Here is a 20,496-nt window from a genome sequence, read left to right on the forward strand (position 1 = left end):
CCAACAATCCAAGAAAACTATCTTCTTAACAGAGAGAAAAGCAGAATATCAATCTTATACAGTGTACTTTTAAAGATCCACTTATTTCAGGGCATCTGGGTGGCTCAGTCGGTGAAACATCTGCCTTCAGGGTCCTGGGATCAAAGCCCCTTGGAGAGTATTTCCCCTTCTCCCTCAAATAAATAAAATCTTAAAAAAAAAAAAAAAATCTTTTTTATCAATCTTAGTCCTGACCACATACAAAGTTCTTTTCAAAGATTTACCTTCACAAACTTCCTACAACTTTCTTTTTCATTCAGATTTTGTCCTAAGCCTTTTCTCTCTAAATTAACTAGTCTCAAAAAAAAAATAAATAAATAAAAAAATAAAAAAATAAATAAATTAACTAGTCTCATTTTAGGACAAATTTACTTTCTTTTTCCCATCAACAAAATGTATTCTCATTTCTTATGCCTTTCTTACATTTTCCTACTTTCCTACAACTTTCTTTTTCATTCAGATTTTGTCCTAAGCCTTTTCTCTCTAAATTAACTAGTCTCATTTTAGGACAAATTTACTTTCTTTTTCCCATCAACAAAATGTATTCTTATTTCTTATGCCTTTCTTACATTTTCCTACTTTCCTAAATACAGAATTGAGTCTATTGGTAAATATGCTTTTTTACTGAAAGACTGTGCTATGGGAAAACATATGCTTTTAGAAATTATGAACTGTATTCATAAACTTGCCAATCTAAAGAATTCTGATATAGCAGACAGTTCACATTTGGTTACTGCTTGATTTTCACTGGAGACTAGGGTTTCTTTTTTTTTTTTTTTAATTTTTTATTTATTTATGATAGTCACACACACAGAGAGAGAGAGAGAGAGAGAGTGAGAGAGAGAGAGGCAGAGACATAGGCAGAGGTAGAAGCAGGCTCCATGGACCAGGAGCCCGACGTGGGATTCGATCCCGGGTCACTGGAGACTAAAGTTTCTAAGTTAAAATTCTGTTAAATGTGGGATCCCTGGGTGGCGCAGCGGTTTGGCGCCTGTCTTTGGCCCAGGGCGCGATCCTGGAGACCCGGGATCGAATCCCACATCGGGCTCCCGGTGCATGGAGCCTGCTTCTCCCTCTGCCTGTGTCTCTGCCTCTCTCTCTCTCTGTGACTATCATAAATAAAAAAAAAAAAAAAAAAAAAAAAAAAAAAAAAAAAAAATTCTGTTAAATGTAATTAAGGCTGATGGAAATGATAAGGAAAGCAAGTCTGTTAGTTTCTCCAGGATAAGAAGCCAGAAGCACAAACCTACGTTCAGTAAACAATGCCAATTTGATCATATTTTATTATGCCAATGAATTCAATCCAATTTATTGTTTAACTTAGCAAAACTTTATTTTTATTTTTTTTAAGATTTTTTTTAAATTTTATTTATTTATTTATTTATTTATAATAGTCACATAGAGAGAGAGAGAGAGAGAGAGAGAGGGGCAGAGACACAGGCAGAGGGAGAAGCAGGCTCCATGCACCGGAAGCCTGATGTGGGATTCGATCCCGGGTCTCCAGGATCGTGCCCCGGGCCAAAGGCAGGCGCCAAACCGCTGCGCCACCCAGGGATCCCCTTAGCAAAACTTTAAAGGTTCAGGTTACCAAAGATTTTGAAAGCCATTTAAAAGTTTTACCCATAAACTTATTTTATTTATTTATCTATTCATTTATTTATTTAAAATATTTTATTTATTTATTCATGAGAGATGGAGAAAAGGCAGAGACACAGGTAGAGAGAGAAGCAAGCTCCAGGCAGGGAGCCTGATGTGGGACTCAATCCCGGGACCCTGGGATCACACCCTGAGCCAAAGGCAGATGCTCAACCACTGAGCCACCCAGGCATCCCAAACTTTTTTTTAAAGTAGGCTCCACATCCAGGATGGAGCCCAGGATAGAGTTAGAACCCACAGCCATGAGATCAAGAGTTGGACACTTGACTGACTGAGCCTCCCAGGCACCCCAACCTAGAAACCTTTTTATTTATTCAACCTACTTGTCATTAACAATTAGCACGAAAGCTTTATGAGACAGGTAAAATTAACCATCATTTTAAGCCATTTTTTTTGCTGACAAATTGCAGCAAAAATAACATGAGCTTATCTGACCTTTAATAAACCTCGGCAGAATAAAAGTTTTACATTTAACACTGGTAAGTTTAAAGACACATCTTAAACTAACAAACTTAAATTAGCTTTAATACAGAATATATGGGGGCACCTGGGTGGCTCAGTGGTTGAACATCTGCCTTCGGCTCAAGTCATGATCCTGGGGTCCTGGGGTTGAGTCCCACATCAGGCTCCTTCCAGGGAGCCTGCTTCTCCCTCTCTCTGTGTGTCTCTCATGAGTAAATAAAATCTTAAAACAAAACAAAACAAAACAGAATATGTGGTACCTGTGCCTGGTACCTGTGCCTATTAAAAGTTAATTTGTTCCCCACTGTCAATTTTCCTTGGGGTACCCAGGGGGAAATCTGAAGGGAATGGTTAAATCCAAGGGAACTCCTGGGCCTCTTCATGCAGATTCAAGAGGTGCTTCAGTATGAATCACATAAGGAGATAGCTCAACAGCTTGGGGTGCTCTTTGCTCCTCCATAGCGAGTAAGAGGAGCAGGAGCCAATGGCACCAAAGGCGAGGATTTACCAGAGCAGGTTTGTAAGCCTCACCAGAAGGTGGTGGAGAAACTTGAGAGGGGAGGGTGGGGCAGGGGGGAAGGTGTGGCAGGAGAGGTGCTGCCAACAAGGCTGGAGGTGATAAAAGCCCAAACAGAAGAAATAGGACTCCGGTCCTAAAGCTCATCAGCCTGGAGAAGAGCAGATGCACATTTTCTTCCCATCAACAAAAAGTGGGAACAGGCAGTCCATGTCAGGTGAGAATACAGGGAACCTCCTCGAAACAAAAGGAGTTTCAGCAGCTGCTTGGGAATACTCCTTAAAGTCACCGTCCAGAGGTAGACTAACCACAGACAACCGGAAATTATGGCCATCAACATGGAAATGAATGAGGGGCCCCCACATACACATTTCAGATCCAATGCACAAAATAAGAAGTAAACAAAGGGTTTGGGAGCTTGGCAGCAACCTGGTTACAGGAAAGGAGCGGGGAGTACACAAGAAGGAGTACACAAGAAACAGGACCTCTTGGGGAGGCGTGCTAGGCACGACAGGGGATCACTCCCTTAGGACTGGACTATGGCTAAAGCTCATGAGAAAGTTGACCGGATTAGGGAGAGGTCCCAAACTTTTGTTTCTTCAGGTCTCTCATTTGTGCTTACCCATGGGTTGTTTGGCATCCTTGGTCCTGCTCTCAGATTAAGTGGTCCCCTGTCAGGGAGTGCCCCAACAGGGTAAGACAGCTCCCACCCATTCCTTTCAGAAGCACATGGTCAGATGTATCTTGGATTTTATGCTCATAGAGGGACCACACTGGGTTATTTAGAAGGAAACCTTACACAGGAGTCTTTTAAGATCGCAGCAGCCATCCTAATGAATGTATAGCCATCCTGTGCCCAAGAAGAGTATGAGTATTGAAAGAATGGGCACAACAGGGAGAGCATGAGCCCAACACTGTTATGGCCAAGGTACTAGTGTCCCGCTGAGTGGCAGGAGTTTGTTCCTTCCTGTACTGCAGCCACAGGACAGAGGTTCTCCTCGAGCACTCAGACAAGGCATGTTCCAAAGGGTCCTATTGTGAGGACAGCTCCAAAAAAGAACAGGTAAGAAACAAAGACAGGTATGTGTGTGTGTGTGAAGACAACTTACCAAGTTGCACTGAATCTCCTGGATTTCTTTTGGCACAGTCCCCATACAGGCCACCAAAAATTACGCAGGGGGTTGTTCAGCTCAACGATCAAGAAAGAATTCTTGAGCTGATGACAATGCAACTTAGTAAGTTTATTTAAAAGTAGCACAGGGCGGGCAGCCCGGGTGGCCCAGCGGTTTAGAGCCGCCTTCAGTCCACCGCATGATCCCACATCGGTCTCCCTGCATGGAGCCTGCTTCTCCCTCTGCCTGTGTCTCTGCCTCTCTCTCTGTGTCTCTCATTAATAAATAAATAAAATCTTTATAAATAAATAAATAAATAAACAAACAAATAAATAAATGTAGCACAGGGACAGGACCTATGGGCAGAAAGAGCTGCACTTTTGCTGTGTGAGGCTGGTGATTATACATTCAGCAATCAATGGGAAGAAGCATGCAGGGAGTATCAGATTACAAAAGTTTCTTCAAGTTTCTACTCAAAAAACTAGTTTTGCAAGATTCCTCTAGTGTTTATCATTCAGTTTGACATGAACTATTGGTGAGGTGTACAGGCAGTCATGAGATCCTTAAAGAACGTAGCAACTGGGGCACACCTGGGTGGTTCAGTGGTTGAGCCTTTGGCTCAGGTTGAGATCCTAGGGTCCTGGATCCAGTCCTGTGTCAGACTCCTTGTCGGGAGTCTGCTTCTCCCTCTGCCTATGTCTCTGCCTCCCTCTCTGAGTCTCTCATGAATAAAGAAATTTAATTAAAAAAAAACATGTGGGACACCTGGGTGGCTTGGCAGTTGAGCGTCTGCCTTTGGCTCAGAGCCTGATCCTGGATTCCCGGGATCGAGTCCCACATCAGGCTCCATTGTGTGGAGCCTGCTTCTCCTCCCTCTGCCTGTCTCTGCCTCTCTTTCTGTGTCTCTCATGAATGAATAAATAAAATCTAAAAAAAAAAGAAAAAAAGTAGCAACCAGCACGTATTTGATCCCTATCAAAAGCATGCAGGCAAAAAAAAAAAAAAAAAGCATGCAGGCTTAAGTCAGCCTTCCTGGCTAAGGGTAAACATCTTCCTGCTCCTGTCCCTCATCATTGAAATTAACAAGCTCATCATACAGTTCATACAGTAATTCAAGGGATCCAGAATAGACAAAACAATCTCGAAAATAAAGTTTTCCCAATTACAAAATGCATAACACAAAACTACAGTAATTAAGACAGTGAAGTACTGGCATAAGGACAGACCCAAACATCAATGCATCAATGAAACAAAATTGAGAGGCCAGAAATAAACCTTCATAGCCACCGTCAATTAATTTCCAACCAGGATACCAAGATAATTTAATGGGAAAAGAATTGTCTTTTTGACAAATGGTGCGGGGACAACTAGATATCCATATGTAAAAGAATGAATTTGGACCCCGATCTCAGACCATATACAAAAATGACCTGATAGTTTTCTAAAGACAATATTCAAATGGCCAAGCTGCCTGTGAAAAGATGCTCAGTATCATTAGCCATCAAGCAGACACAAATCAACACCACAAGGAGGTATCATTTCACACTCACCAGGATGGTTATAATCAAAAAGAGAAATAATAACAAGTGTTGGGGAGGGTAAATGAAGGGATAAAGAGTGGTTCTATTCACACAAAGGAATATGTTACTCAACAATAAAAGGAGTCATGTACTGTTGTGCACTACAACACAGGTGAATCTTGAAAACCTTATACTAAGTAAAAGCTACACACAACTAATATTGTCTATGTCCATTTAGATGAAATAACCAGAATCCAAATCTAAAGTCTTATTATTTTTAGATATATCTCCCTACCCTTATCCCTTCAGCCTTAGGCAAACACTAATCTACTTTCTGTTTCTATAGATTTGCTTATTCTGTACCTCTTTTCTTCTTATTGTGGAATAATATTCCTTTGTTTGCATATACCACATTTGTACACGTCCATCAACCAATGGACATTTGGGTCATAACCACTTTTTGGCTATTGAGATAATGCTGTTATGAGGAGCACCTGGCTGGCTCAGTCAGTAGAGTACACGATTCATGATCTCAGGGTTGTAGGTCTGAGTTCCACACTGGATGTAGAGATTACTTTAAAATAAAATATTTTTTAAAAAAAGAATTTTGTTTGTTAGGAACACTTGTGGGTAAGTTTTTCTGTGGACACGTTTTCATTTTCTGGATCTATAACTAGGAGTGGAATTGCTGGGTCATATGGTCACTCTATGTTTAAACCTTATGAGGAACTGCTACTGTTTCCAAAGTGGTTGCACCATTTTACTTTCCCATCAGCAATGCATGAGGATTCCACAGCTCTACACCAATGCATGTTATTGTCTGATTCCAGCCATTCTAGTGGAGTGTGAAATGTTAACTAGTGGTTTTGATTTGTATTTCCCCAATGGCTAATAATGCTGAACATGTTTTCACGTTTATTAGCCATCTGTGTGTCTTCTTTGGAGAACTGCCCTTTGTCCGTTTTTATTGAGTTATTTTTATCTTTTTATTATTCAGTTTTATCTTTTGAAACACATTTTTAAAAATTTTTATGCACCCTCGTGTGTTTGCATCGGAAGAAAAATTTTATGCAATCAAATTTATTTATTTTTGATTGCTTGGGACGCAGACCTGTCTTCTCACATGTGTGACACTATTTGTAACACCACAGCTTTATATAATACGTTTCAGTATAAAGAATGTGTCCCTTAAAAAAAAAAAAAAAGTCTAGTTGCATGAGCTAAAACCACATAAAATGATGGATCTTGGGTTTAGAGATTAGAAGTGTAAAATTTGAGAATTATCAGCATGGAGTTCCTTGCTAAACACTAGGAACTGATCTGCTGAGTGAGAAAAGAGGAAGGAGGAAAGACTACCCCAAGCTCAGTAGAAAGATCCCAGGAAGGGAAGGATTAGCATGAAGAAGGTTGTTCTCTTCTGCTAAATAAAGCAGGAATTCTAGGTAGAACCACCTGCCTTCTACTTGCCCACACCTATATAGAATAAAATTGGGGCATGCCCCACAGTGGACAGACGGGGTGTGTGGGGGGGACACTTTACATTGCACCATCACAAACACTGGCAGCAGGTGTGCCCACAATGCTGTCACGTAAACCAGTTATCCTTCCCAGTAAGTCTGTCAGACATTTCAAACTTTCTTAATGAATTTGTTGCTGCCCTCAGACCTGGGTCTGGGCCCTGGCTAGCTGAAGCCCCGGTTCCTACTTTGCTCACAAGCCAGAAATCTTGTTACCACCATCGACACATTGGGCTACATGCAGCAGCACCTGCCACCTCTGCCTCCTCGAGAAGGAATTACTCCTCTGACTTACTGAAAAGCAGCCCCTCATCTGTGCTCTGAACTTGTCTCCTCTTGGGTCACCTGATACCCCTTTCCTGCGCTGTATGAGCAAAATGAGCATACTTTAGGAGAGCCTACCTTAGAAAAGACTAAGAGCTTCCAATTCCCACTCACCTCCAGCTCCCCACTCTGTTTTTCTTCACAGAAAAATTGATGTTGTCCAAGCATGTGCCCCTTGTCCTCACCCCCATTTGACTTTTCAACCCACTTCAGTCTGGCTTCTGTCCTCACCAGTCCAGTGATGATACTAATACAGGTCAAAGCATTAGATCCTTTCCTGCTTGAGCCCACCTGACCTGCCTCTTTCTCACTTGACAGAGGTGCCCACTGCAACCACCTCTGGCTTCAGGGCCTTCACCCTGCACCTCACTCTGGCTCCTCCAGTCTCTGGGGCTGGCCCCTCACCTGCCTGTCCTGCAAACACTGGCATGCCCCACAGGCTTCCAAGTCTCCTCGCTTCCCCCTTCCTTGCCCCCAGGTGCCACAGAAAAGGACTTGGAACAATCTCCTGAGCCTGACAGAACTGAGGACCTCAGGGAAAACGTCTCCAGTGGAGCAGCAAATGTACATAAGAATTTCCTGTTGGCTGAGCTGTGGCACCAGAGAGAGCGGAGGCCTGAGGGGGAGGCAGAGCAGACGGAGGTTTTCAGGTGGGGAAACAGGAATATGCTGGCTGAGCGGCAGGAGCACGCTGAGAATCAGGGACCTGAGAACCGGGCTGCATCTGAAGAAGAGACAGGTGGGTGAGCAATGGGCTCCAGCCCTGAGACACATGCAGCACCAGCCCTCATCATCTGCTCTCGCTCCTCTCCTGTCTTACTTACATACACACAGCAGGGCTGTCCTGTCTCATTCCACTCCTCCCCTTCCACCCGAGCTTGCACCTCCCTCCTCACCAAGGATACAGATGTTAGCTCGAGATGCGTCCTGCTGGACTGTCCGTAAGTAAGCCAAACCTGTCTCTTGCTGGACTCTTCTTGGAACCTACCTAGACTTTCCAACCTACTTTTATAAATGCTTTTTCTTCCCCAACCAGACTGGAAGTTCCTCAGGCAAGGACACACACCTCTGCTTTGATCAACAATCCCCTTACACCAAGAACCACCGATAGGTCGGGTCAAAGACTTGGCAGGAACTTTATTTTTTCTACTTCACACACCATGTCTCTCCTGCCCTAACCCCCCATCCCATCTTTCCCATTAGGTCCATTTTGAACTTCCCATATCAATTATTCCAAACTTTGTTGTTAACGAGAGGCTTTTCCTCTGGCTCCTGTAGGCTACCTCATTATCAACAATGAACACAAGGTACCAACTCCCAAATCTACCTCCAGCCCTATGACTTCCCCAAGATTCAGTATCTTATTTTCATGCCAGCTAGACAGCTCTATCAGAGAAGACCCCAAATCCCTATCGGCAAAGACACTCCTTACATGAGCCCCCCTACTTTTATATGCTAGAAATACTCTACAATTTGAAAAAGATTTTAAATCAATGTGTCCAGAAAATATTCTAAAATTAAATAACAGATGGTTGTACAAGTCTACAAATATACTTTAAAAAAAACAAAAAATGAATTGTGTACTTTGGGTGAATTGTACGGTATGTGAATATCCCAATAGAACTTAAAAAAACCAAATCAGTATGTCCAAAATCCTCTCTCCCTCCCCACCCCCGAAACTCCTGTGTGGTAGTTCTCCCCTTCCCTGTTGATGTGTCCATAACCCACTCAGCGGCCTGTGCTGGGAAGAGAGTGAGTTTTGAACCGCCATCTCCCTATGTCCAATCAGTCACCACTTCTGTTGACTTACTGCCCATAAACCCATCCCCTCCTTCTTGGCTTTCAGACACTGTTTCCCACCATACCAATGGTCTCCCTGTAACTGATGTAGCAGCCCTCCTGCATTCTACTCTCCATCAAATCCATCCTCTGCATGGTCCTAGAACTACCCTCTAAAAGACAAGTGTAAAAAAAAAAAAAAAAGACAAGTGTAGTCATGTTCTCCTAACAAAGCTTTCGACCCCTGCCTTGAGGTAAGTCCAGCCCTTTACACACGACACTGGCTCAATGAAGGGGCTTCCATCCCCATCCCACACCTACCATCCCACTCCCACACCTACACCCACAGGCCACCCATACCATCTCCTCTCATCACTGCCCACCTCAAACTTCATATTCCAGCCATTCCAAACTCTTCTTTAAAAAAAAAAAAAAAAACAAAACTCTTCTGCTTTTGACTATACATCACGTGATTGGTTTCTTAGCCCCATGCTGTTCCCTCTATCTGGGATGCCCTTCCTGCAAACAGGACACCCCTAATTATCTGCTTGATTTAGTCTCTAAGACCTGGCTTGCTTACCAAGTCCTCTCTTTCCACCAGCCATGGTCAGAACCCCCCCTGCTCCCAGTCTCCTAGGCTGAGTTAAGTTACCCTTCTCTGTGTTCTCAAAAGTTATCCTTCTCTATGCATCTCTCTACCACAGTGCCTACCAAATCATATTAGAATTCTTTGTGTGTTTCTGTCTCCTCTCCAGCTTGCCTAGTCTCTGAGAGTGGGAATCACTCTACCTTCCATACCCAGCACAGAGCTGGGCCATGGTATCCACCATCTTTAGTTCTACTTGTGTTCATGCCTCAACCCAACACAGCATGGCTCTCCCTCAGACCCCAGTGATCTGGACTCTTCCAGTGCACTGATACTTGACCACACACTGCTTCTCAAAGCCCTGCTCCTTGGATTTCCAGACCTCCAGTCCCCTCTATTTCTCCTACCGCCCTGCACGGTCTTTCTGTTGCTCCCTCCTTCACCCCAGAGGACAATCACCCCAGGAAGCCCTTCTCTGTCTCTATGCACTCAGTGGGCATCTCATCAGCTGTAAGGCCCCATATTCTGAAATTTCCAAATGGAGATCATCAGCCCTGATCTCTCCCCAACGTTCCCAACTCAGATTTCCAGCTGCCACCCAATGGCTCAACCAAGATGCCCCTCAGATACCTCATACTTCCTGCCCTGCTCTGCCTTCCAAATGTGGATTGATGGCATCCATCACTGTCCAGCCAGCTTCCCAGGCTGCAAATTCCAGTCATCCATTCCCCCTTCTTGATCATCTACAGCTCCCCACCTCTTTGGTCCACCTCATTCAAATTATAGGGATTTTGCCTCAGAAGTTTCTCTCAAACCCAGCCCCTCCCTTCCACCACACCTGTCACTGTCTTAGTTAGGGCTCTCATCACATTATCACAGTATCGTATTATCTCTGTGACTCACTGAGGTTGGACACAAAGCCTGTTTCCCTCAAGATAAAAAAAATTTAAAAATATGTACATACATGTTAACTATATTTATAGTTATATTTATATAGTTAATATATATGTATATGTATTAAACATATGCAAATAATAAAATTCAAATGATACCAGAAGTACAATGAAATCTCCTACCCATAGAAGCAACCACTATTATTTCTTGGGTATTCTCCAGAGGTCTCCCAAGGATACACAGGGGGAAAAAGCATGTTATTTCCTAAAACCTTTCACAAATGGAAGATGCACAGACAGACACACGTGTGAGAAATGGAGGTTGGCATGTGCAGCACTGGGCAGAAAAGTTGACCCACGTGGTCTGGGGCAGGGGGAGTAGATCAAATACCAAAGCAGGCAGCAGTGGCGGGGGGGGGGGGGGGGGGGGGGGGCGGGAAGGGGGTTGTTGGGCCTCATTTTTGGAGACCTTCATCCCCTGACACAGCCCCTACGCCAATTATCAGGATCCCCTCACATGTGAACAGTTACTGATGGTTTTTAAAACGGTTTCATCTCCTCTTGTCTCTTTCCAGTGTGAAATACTGTGAAGTGCTGACATGGGCGACAACGTTCTGAAGGGGCTGCCTTGCCTACTGGGTAGCAGCTGGCATGGGAAAACCTCACCTCATGTTCTCCTTGCTCAATGCCCACTTTTCTTGAGGGCATTCTTTTTTTTTTTTTTTTTTAATTTATGATAGTCACACACAGAGAGAGAGAGAGAGAGGCAGAGACATAGACAGAGGGAGAAGCAGGCTCCATGCACCGGGAGCCCGATGTGGGATTCGATCCCGGGTCTTCAGGATCGTGCCCTGGGCCAAAGGCAGGCGCCAAACCGCTGCGCCACCCAGGGATCCCTTGAGGGCATTCTTTAACCACTCAGCAGTCAGAACTCTCTTGGCTTCCCAGAGCACTCTGGCCACACTTTTCTTTCTACTTTTTCCTAATTTAGCAGGAAAAAAAATAGTCTAACAATATTAAAGAATTATTAAAGCAAATCCCAGCAACCTAAAACAATTTTCATTTTGTGTGCTACTCTCTGTACATGCAATGTCATTGCTATCAGAGTACACATGCTCTTGTAATACTGTTTTCTATTTGTGAGGGAGTCCACTTCTCATATTTCCAGCCCCTCGAGTATAAGAACCGAGTTACAGTCATCTTTGTATCTTGGCACCCAAAATAAAGCCGAGAACATAGGGAGGGCTTGGCAGTTGTTTGTCAGAAACTGCTCTGGTAAACACAGGAAGAGGCAAACAGCATGCACAGCACTCACAGCAGTGTTAAGTCATATAAAGAAATGAAAAAAAAAAAAAAAAAGAAATGAAATACACAACTTGCAAAATGGCCAACAGAGAAATAAACTGACATGCACACTTGAGGAATGTTCCAAGAAGGGGAACAGGGGCAGAACAGCTATTAAATTCTCATGAGGCCATATACTCCCCTTGGGGAGCTCCTGAACCTTTCTGAGTCTCAACCAGAGTACCCAGATTAACAACATAGGTAAGGTCCAGGCAGTGCCTGGCGTGATGTGTATGCTAAGTAAACATGAGTTGCCCCCTCCTTATATGGAAATGTGGTCAGGGAACTACCAGGAAAGAAACAGGGATGATGCTAAGTGGAGCAAAGCAAAAACACAGGCAAAACAAACAAGCAAACAAAAAAAAACAAAAAAAAAAAAACCCCACAGATGCATCCGAAGCCTGAGGGAAGCAACCCTGAGATGATAAGCCACGCAAAGATCATAACACTGGGGAGTGCTCTCCTGTTCGAGCTCCTGTTTGCCTACTAGGTAGTGCCTGGCTTGGGAGAACCATCGCATTTTATGTTACAACAAACTACTGCTATCTCCAGATCCATTCAGTCAGGAACTTGAATTTCCCCCTGAAAACACCCTCAATGCCAAAGCCCAAGGGAACAAAGCACCAGGCACTGGAAACATATGTGACCAAAAGGCTGGTGCTCCCAGCTGAGAAGAAGTGGCTTCTAGTCCAAGCTGTCCGTTATAAGAGTCTGAGGGCCCCTGGTGATTCTATCACGATTCTCAACCTCCAGAGGCCAGACAACCCCTGCAAGGTTTTAGGCTTTCTGACAAATTTTGAGGAAAGGACCAACACTCTCAACTTTTTGGTTCCTGGCACTCTCTTCTTCCCACTGATTTACAAGCCACACTTTCTATTTCTACCCACAGAGGGAACCACCATTCTGAAATTTTTCACTATAGATGAGCTCCACCTGTTCTAGAACTTCACAGAAATGTAATCATGGGCACTTGGATGGCTGAGTAGTAGGTTGAGTGTCTGACTCTTGATTTTGCCTCAGGTTGAGATCTAGCCCCATGTTGGGCTCCACTGAGAGTGGAGTCTGGGACTCTCCCTCCTGCTACCTGCCCTCCCACTCAAATGCACTCCCTAAATAAATTTTTAAAAAATGTAATCATGCCATCCACATTCTTTAGCATCTGGATTCTCATTTCAGAGACTTATCAGTGGTGGTGCGTGTATCAGGAGTTTGTCCCTTTCTATTGTTGAGCAGCATTCTCTCCTCTGAACAAATCTGTTTAGCTAGCTCCGTCCTGATGGCACCTGGGTTATTCCCAGCTTGGGGCAACTGTGAAGAAAACTGCCATGTAGTCATGTCAAGTCTTTTTGTAGACTTACTTTCCTTAAGTACTTAGGTCTGAGGTGGATGTTTAATTTTACAAGAAAGGGCCAGAACAGACCCTTTCCCTGAGATGTACCAGTGCTCACTCCCAACAACAATGTACAGAAGTTCCAGTACCTCTACCTCCTTGCCAGTGTACGGTGTTGTCATTTTCATTTTATTAAAAACATTTTTGGGATCCCTGGGTGGTGCAGCGGTTTAGCACCTGCCTTTGGCCCAGGGCGCGATCCTGGAGACCCGGGATCGAATCCCACATCGGGCTCCCGGTGCATGGAGCCTGCTTCTCCCTCTGCCTGTGTCTCTGCTTCTCTCTCTCTCTCTCTGTGTGTGACTATCATAAATAAATAAATAAAAAATTAAAAAAAACAAACAAAAAAAATTTTTTTTAGCCATTCTAGCTAGAGTGAAGCACTTTTCATTGTAGTTTTAATTCAGACTTCTTGGTGACTAATGATATTGAGCACTTACCTCTGCACTTACTCGACTTCCTTTACGTTCAATTCAGTGGCTTCTTAGAATATCCCCAAGGTGGTGCAACTATCACTGGTACCTAATTTTAGAATATTTTCATGACCTCCAAAACCTGTACCCATCAGTGGTCACTCTTCAGTCCCTCTTCCCCTCACGCATGGGCAACTGCTTATTCTAATTCCTGACTTTATGGATCTGCCTTTTCTGGACACTTCATAGAAGCAGAATCACACAGCATGTAGCCTGCGGAGACTGGCTTCCTTCACTGAGCACAATATTTTCAAGGTTCATCCATGCTGTTTATGTCTATTTTGCTCCTTTTGTGGCTGAATAATATCCCATTGTATCCGCAGACCTCATTTGGTTTTTGCATTCATCAGCTGATGGGACATTTAGGTAAAATGACTTTTATATCAAGAATTTGGAACTCCTGGGCAGCCCGGTGGTGCAGTGGTTTGGTGCCGCCTGCAGCCCGGGGCGTGATCCTGGAGACCCAGGATGGAGTCCCACATCAGGCTCTCTGCATGGAGCCTGCTTCTCTCTCTGCCTTTGTCTCTGCCTCTCATTCTTTCTCTGTGTCTCTATAAATAAATAAATAAAATCTTTAAAAAAAAAAAAAGAATTTGGAACTCCTGCTGGCTATCTTGTTTCCAAGAAGAGTCTTTATCACGTGGCAAGGCATTAGAAACAACAACAGACAGGGCCACCCGGGTGGCTCAGAGGTTAAGTCTGCCTTCGGCTCAGGTTGTGATCCTGGAGTCCTGGGATGGAGTCCTACATCGGGCGGGCTCTCTGCGTGGAGCCTGCTTCTCCCTCTGCCTATATCTCTGCCTCTCTTTCTCTCTCTCTCATGAATAAATAAATAAAATCTTAAAAAAAAAAAAAAAAAGGAAACAACAAACAAATAGGAGACTCATCAGTGCCATTCCTTTCTTCTGGGTATCAACTACTTTTCCACTTATTCCAGTTAGTGGGATGTTTTTTGTTTGTTTGTTTTCATGCATGTGTGTGCAGTTTATAATCATTATTTGTGGGAGGGCTGGCCTGATATGAGCTACTCCACCACTATAGGAAGTGACCTCTGAGCATACTGCCCATCACCTTTTCTCCATTTTGGTAATAGTACTCCAATTTCTCTTTGGGAAACTGTCCTTCACCTTGGTTCCAAAGATGGGTACATGATCTGGGCCCATGAGCGTATTCCATTCTCCCTAACCACCATGACTGGCCAATGAGCATATTCCATTCTCCCTAACCACCATGACTGGCTCAGGTCTGGTCCAAATCAACTTGAGATCTTTAGCTAGGAGTCATCTGCAAAGTGATACCTCTTTCAGCTGGTTGTCAAGAGAGTAGCAGCGAAGCCTGGAACTGATAGAGGCCTTTGCCTACCTGACCAAGAAGCCAACATGGAGAGAAACAGAGCTGAAAGATATAAAAAAAATCCTGGTGACGTTAGTTAGGTTTCCTGATATAACCATCCCTGAAGCTGTTATGCCCAGGGCTTTTCAGTTAAGAGTCTAACAGATACTCCTTTTCTGCTTGGACTGGTCTGGGTTCCCTTTTTCTTAACTGCAACTGAGATGTCTAATAGGTAATTCTAGGGACAAAGAATGTATTACCTGCTAATCACCCAGGCAAAACCTGTTCTGTAGCACCTTTTCTAGAAACCAAAGCCTAATACAAACAAATCCAAACATCCTGTACTTAAACCCCTCTAACATTAATCTTACAGGGCTCAAGACAATAAGAGTTCTGTTCTGAATCAAAGGGAAGAAAGTCTTCTAAGACCCTACTCTCAGATCCCATACTATTAATCTGGCCATCATCAACAACAATCTACTCTCATCGTCTGGTTGGAAAAAAAAAATTAAGGAGATGATGATTCCTTTCCCCTAGTACCTACCATGCTTCTAGACCAAAGCTTACACAGGGAGTTTCTGACTGAAACCTTAGAGCAATCCCATAAGCACACCCTCTTTATAGCTGGGGAAACAAGTTCAGATTGGTTAAATTATGCCAGGTGACTTGGGAAATACAGGGAGTTGCAAAGCTGTAAACTCTAAAATCTGTGCTCTCCCTCTCATTTTCAAGCTTTGTAATAAGTTCAGCTTATTCAGTAGCAAAAGAGATCATGGAAACAGAATCATTTTGTCTACTGGAAATTGCCAATCAACTGTTAGGTTGTTAAGATTGCACTTAAAGAGTATCACCAAGAAGATGATGATTCATAGTAGCATCTGATAAAAAGAGGTAGAAAAATAAAGGTCATCATGATAGTTATTTCTTACTGAATACCTACTATGTACTAAGCAGTTTTATGTTGATGACTCCATCTAACTCTCTTAACAGTCCTGCAGAGTAAGTGCTGTACTCTTCATTTAGCACTGTGGAGACCAGGGTCTTGGAGAAATCAGGGACTTTATCCAGGTCACACGAGTATTAAGTGGCAGAGGTAGAATTCAAATCCAGATCTGTCTGACTCTATGACCTAAGTCTTAAGGCTCAAACAGCCCTTGTATGATCAACATCCAAATCCTGTTAGTTCAATGTTCAAAAAACTAGCTTCTACTCCACAGACACACCACAAATCTTTTTTTTTTTTTTTTAAGATTTTATTTATTTATTCATGAGAGACAAAGAGAGGCAGAGACATAGGCAGAGGGAGAAACAGACTCCTCACAGGGAGCCCGATGTGGGACTCGATCCCCAGACCCCCAGACCCCGGGATCACGCCGTGAGCCAAAGGCAGATGCTTAACTACTGAGCCACCCAGGCATCCCAAGACCACAAATCCTAAAATGATGCAAACTGGGTATTTTTTTCTAATGTAGAAGATACATCAAAACTCTATAGGAGATTTATTTTCATTCATTTCATTTCAAAGACTCATTTAAAATCTTTGTAAGGGGAGCCTGGGTGGCTCAGTCAGTTAAGTGTCTGCCCTTAGCTCAGTTCATGATCCCGGGGGTCCTGGGATCAAGCCCTACATCAGGCTCTTGGTTCAGTGGGGAACCTGCTTCTCCCTCTCCCTCTAACTGCCGTTGTGTGCACGCTCTCTGTCCCTGTCAAATAAATAAAATAGTTCAAAAAAGTAAATAAAATCTTTTTAAGAGTCTTTGTACACAAATTAAGAAATAAGGTTAAAAAGGCCTGTGACTTACTACATGTCCCCATTTCCAGCCCCAGAAAGTTGGGTCACTAAAACTATGGATGCTGATGGACCCTACCCACTGAGAACAGGGTGCCTCATGGTTGGGCCAGTTATTTATAAAAGATATACTGTAGTTTACAAAATACTTTTTTTAAAGTTTTTTTTTTTTTTTAAGTTTATTTATTTAAGCAATCTCTACATCCAACGTGGGGCTTGAGCTCAGGGCCACATGCTCCTCTGACTGAGGAGCATGATCAAGAGCCACATGCTCCTCTGACTGAGCAGGCCAGGCGCCCCTACAAAACAATTTCAAGGCAATGCTTCAGATCCTGGATAGCCAGCCCCTCTCAAACAGCAATACCACATAATAATCATACTAAGCAATGTCAGTGCCCGCATCCCAAACAAGCACAGACTTCCATGCTTCTGTTATGCCTGCCTGAAATCCTTTTGATCCTTTCCCCACTTCCCCCTGGGTCTCAAATTTGCTCATCTTTCAGGGTCCAAATCAACTGGCAGCAAAGTTAACACTTCAAGAGTTGTACTTGCCAACCTTCTCACACCACAGCACACACAGTACAAAATACTTCTGGTAACATTTGTGTGGCACACTCAGGTAAAAGGCAAAGCTGCTCACAGCTGGAAAAGAATGGCAGGGGGATCTGGCTGTCCCAGGCCCCACTCATCTGCCCTGATGCCAAGGGCAGTCAAAACTTTCAAAGCATGGTATACAAACTTCTGTTCTTGCATTGTCACACATACATTGAGAGACTGTTTCACTTACTTATCTCTCCTGCAGACCACGAGCTCTTAGAAGACTGACATGCAGTTATGCAGTTCGTCTTTATATTCCCAGAAACTAGCCCAGGGCCTAGCACCTACTAAGTCTTCAGAATACATTACTGAACCAAAGTGAATCCTGGAAATATCTTAAAATAGTCTCTCAACAATTCTTAAGTTGGGCTATTCAGTATCTTCCCTCCAACCCCAGGAAAAAAAAAATTGACCCCCCCCTTTTTTTTGGGGGGGGGGCGGGTTAAAAAGTAAGCTCTATGCCCAGTGTAGGGCCCAAACTTATGACTGCAAGATTAAGACCTGAGTTGAGATCAAAAGTCAGATGCTTAACCACCTGAGCCACCCAGGTACCCCAATTAGTTGCTATTATAGAGATACTTCCCTCTATAAATGCACTCATGAATAGTTGTCAAATACCTACTCTATGCTAGGAATGAGAAATATACATCAGTGAATGAGACAAAGAGTCCCTGTCTTGCTTACAAAACTCAGTCCAGAAAGGAACAGACATTAAACAAGTAGTTCCATATACTTATTTGTGGGTGAAGTAAATACCTTAAAAGGGACATAGAAAACAGAATAGATACATGGATAAATTTGAATAAACAATGACAGGCAATGTTGAAGAACGGAAAACACAAATTCTCAGGCAAAAATGACCAAGTGCCAAAGAGAATATCCACAGAACACTCAGTAGTGAAACTTCAAAGCCTTAAGGGCACATACACACTAATACACTGGAGAAGGAAAAGGTGGGGGGGGGGGGGGGGGCAGGGCCAGGCTGCAAAAAACACCAAGAATATATTTGTATTTGGCCTGAGTTGGCCTGAGCAACTGGAAAAGTGGGAAGACTGGGGAAAGTGGTGAAGGTATGTGAGGGGTAAAACTCAAAATTTGAGTTCTGGACATGTTTGAGATGCCGACTCGACACTTTAAGAGATGTCATTTGAAAGCTGAATATAAAAATCTGGTCTTGGGGGATCCCTGGGTGGCGCAGCGGTTTGGCGCCTGCCTTTGGCCCGGGGCGCGATCCTGGAGACCCGGGATCGAATCCCACATCAGGCTCTCGGTGCATGGAGCCTGCTTCTCCCTCCGCCTGTGTCTCTGCCTCTCTCTCTCTCTCTGTGACTATCATAAATAAATAAAAATTTAAAAAAAAAAAAAATCTGGTCTTGGAGGTAGAGCACTGGGTCGAAGATTGACATTTGAGGGCACAATAGATAGTATTTCTATTTAAAGCCTTGAAATAGGGAGGCCTGGGTGGCTCAGCGGTTGAGCGTCTGCCTTCCGCTCATGGCGTGATCCCGGGATCCAGAACCGAGTCCTGCCTCCGGCTCCTTTTAGGAAGCCTACAGACTCTGCCTGTCTCTACCTCTCTCTCTCTCTAGCACTCAAGAATAAATAAATAAAATATTTTTAAAAAGAAAATAAAGTCTTGAAATGGATAGTTCCTAGGAAGTGGACACAAAGAATTGCTTAGGATGAGGGCGGGGAGGGGGCGGGGGCGGGGGGAGTATAACCATTAAAGATAAGGACGAGGAACAAGAAATCAGCAGAGGAGAAACCAGAGAGCTGAAGCTAAAGAAGAGAATATTTAAGAGGCCTGGGTGGCTCAGTGGCTGAGTGTCTGCCTTTGGCTCAGGTCGTGATCCCAGAGTCCTGCGATCCAGTCCCACATCAGGCTTCCCGCAGGGAGGGAGCCTGCTTCTCCCTCTGCCTAGGTCTCTGCCTCTCTCTCTCTCTCTCTCTCTCACATCAGGCTTCCCGCAGGGAGGGAGCCTGCTTCTCCCTCTGCCTAGGTCTCTGCCTCTCTCTCTCTCTCCTCTCTGTGTATTCTCATGAATAAATAAATAAAACCTTTTAAAAAAATTGAAGAGAATGTCCTACAAATCAAACGAAGAAGTGCTTCAAGAAAGGGCAGTGATGAAGCGCATCAGCCATTGCTACAGAGGTGAGAACGAACTGAACAGTAGATTTGGCGACCGAGAGATCACTGGCGGTTTCCACCAAGTGCTATTTTAGTGGAGCGCTGGGGGCCTAGACTAGAGCGGGTTCGAAAGAGACCTGGAGATGAGGCGCCAGCTAGAGGCTGAAGCCTCACGCTGCAAACGGGCGCCGAGAGACGAGGAGGCAACTGGAAATCTCCGGAGGGCAAATAAAGTTGCCTCGTTAGCAGGGGTTCAACCCCGCTGCCGTCTTCTCGCACCTGAGCTGAGGACCCCGCCTCCGCCGCCTCTGCCGCTTCCGCGCCCCGCACCGCGCACGCCCGCTTCCCCTCCACGCCGCGCGGGCCAGCGCATGCGCAGACCCCAAAGACCGCCGCCGCAGCCGCACCCCCTCCCCGAGCCCCGCCTCTCCCCGCCCAGGGCGCGTGCGCACCGCCCCTCGAGAGTCGCCGCAGCGAGGCCCAGGAATGGGGACGTACGGAGGGCGACCCCGGCCCTCCGCTCCCGCCATTCCCCGGGGGCCCCAGACTGCGACCCATCCCCACCTGCCAAGCCACGGAATAGGCACGTCGAGCTGGAAATTACGACGGCAGCCGCGGGCGCGTCCCTCGAATGTTTTTCAAAGTCTGAGGACCGTAACGCGCTTGCGTTCGAAGATTCGCGGCACGTCGAGAACCACACACGCTTTTTCCCTTTTATGAGCTAGTCGCAGCGCGAACCCTTCCGCGCATGCGCCGTCCTTCCTTTGTGACGTGTCGCACTGCTCCTTGGGAAATGTAGTTTTTATTTTATCAGTCTATGCCTGATGCTCTAGGGGAACTTAAGAAACCAGAGTCCTTGTGTGTTTTCAGTATCCTCTCTCATTCCCCAAAGCCTATAAGATAATTTAAAAAAAATTTTAAACCTCAAGCTGCCCCAAAAGATATAGTCTATTTTTTTATTTTATTTTATTTTATTTTTTTAGCTCTATGTTTTTTTTAGTTTTTTTAAGTTTTTTTTTTATTGGAGTTCAATTTGCC

The 20,496-nt window shown here is 44.4% G+C and overlaps 1 protein-coding gene across 2 annotated transcripts in view; it reads right to left on the reverse strand.

The window, feature by feature from the left end:
- The window catches only part of SGF29 (SAGA complex associated factor 29), a 32,069-nt gene extending 11,894 nt beyond the window's left edge, over positions 1-20,175 (reverse strand). The window contains exon 1 of one of the 2 annotated variants that reach the window (XM_041750315.1): positions 20,023-20,175. The gene's annotated coding sequence lies outside the window, so the exon portion shown is untranslated. Of the gene's footprint in view, positions 1-19,737; positions 19,795-20,022 lie in introns of those variants that run through there. The other variant, XM_041750316.1, reaches the window with a different exon arrangement.
- Between the last annotated feature and the right edge of the window lie 321 nt (positions 20,176-20,496).

This window comes from Vulpes lagopus, chromosome 3, assembly GCF_018345385.1.
Source record: "Vulpes lagopus strain Blue_001 chromosome 3, ASM1834538v1, whole genome shotgun sequence".
Taxonomy (NCBI): Eukaryota; Metazoa; Chordata; class Mammalia; order Carnivora; family Canidae; genus Vulpes; species Vulpes lagopus.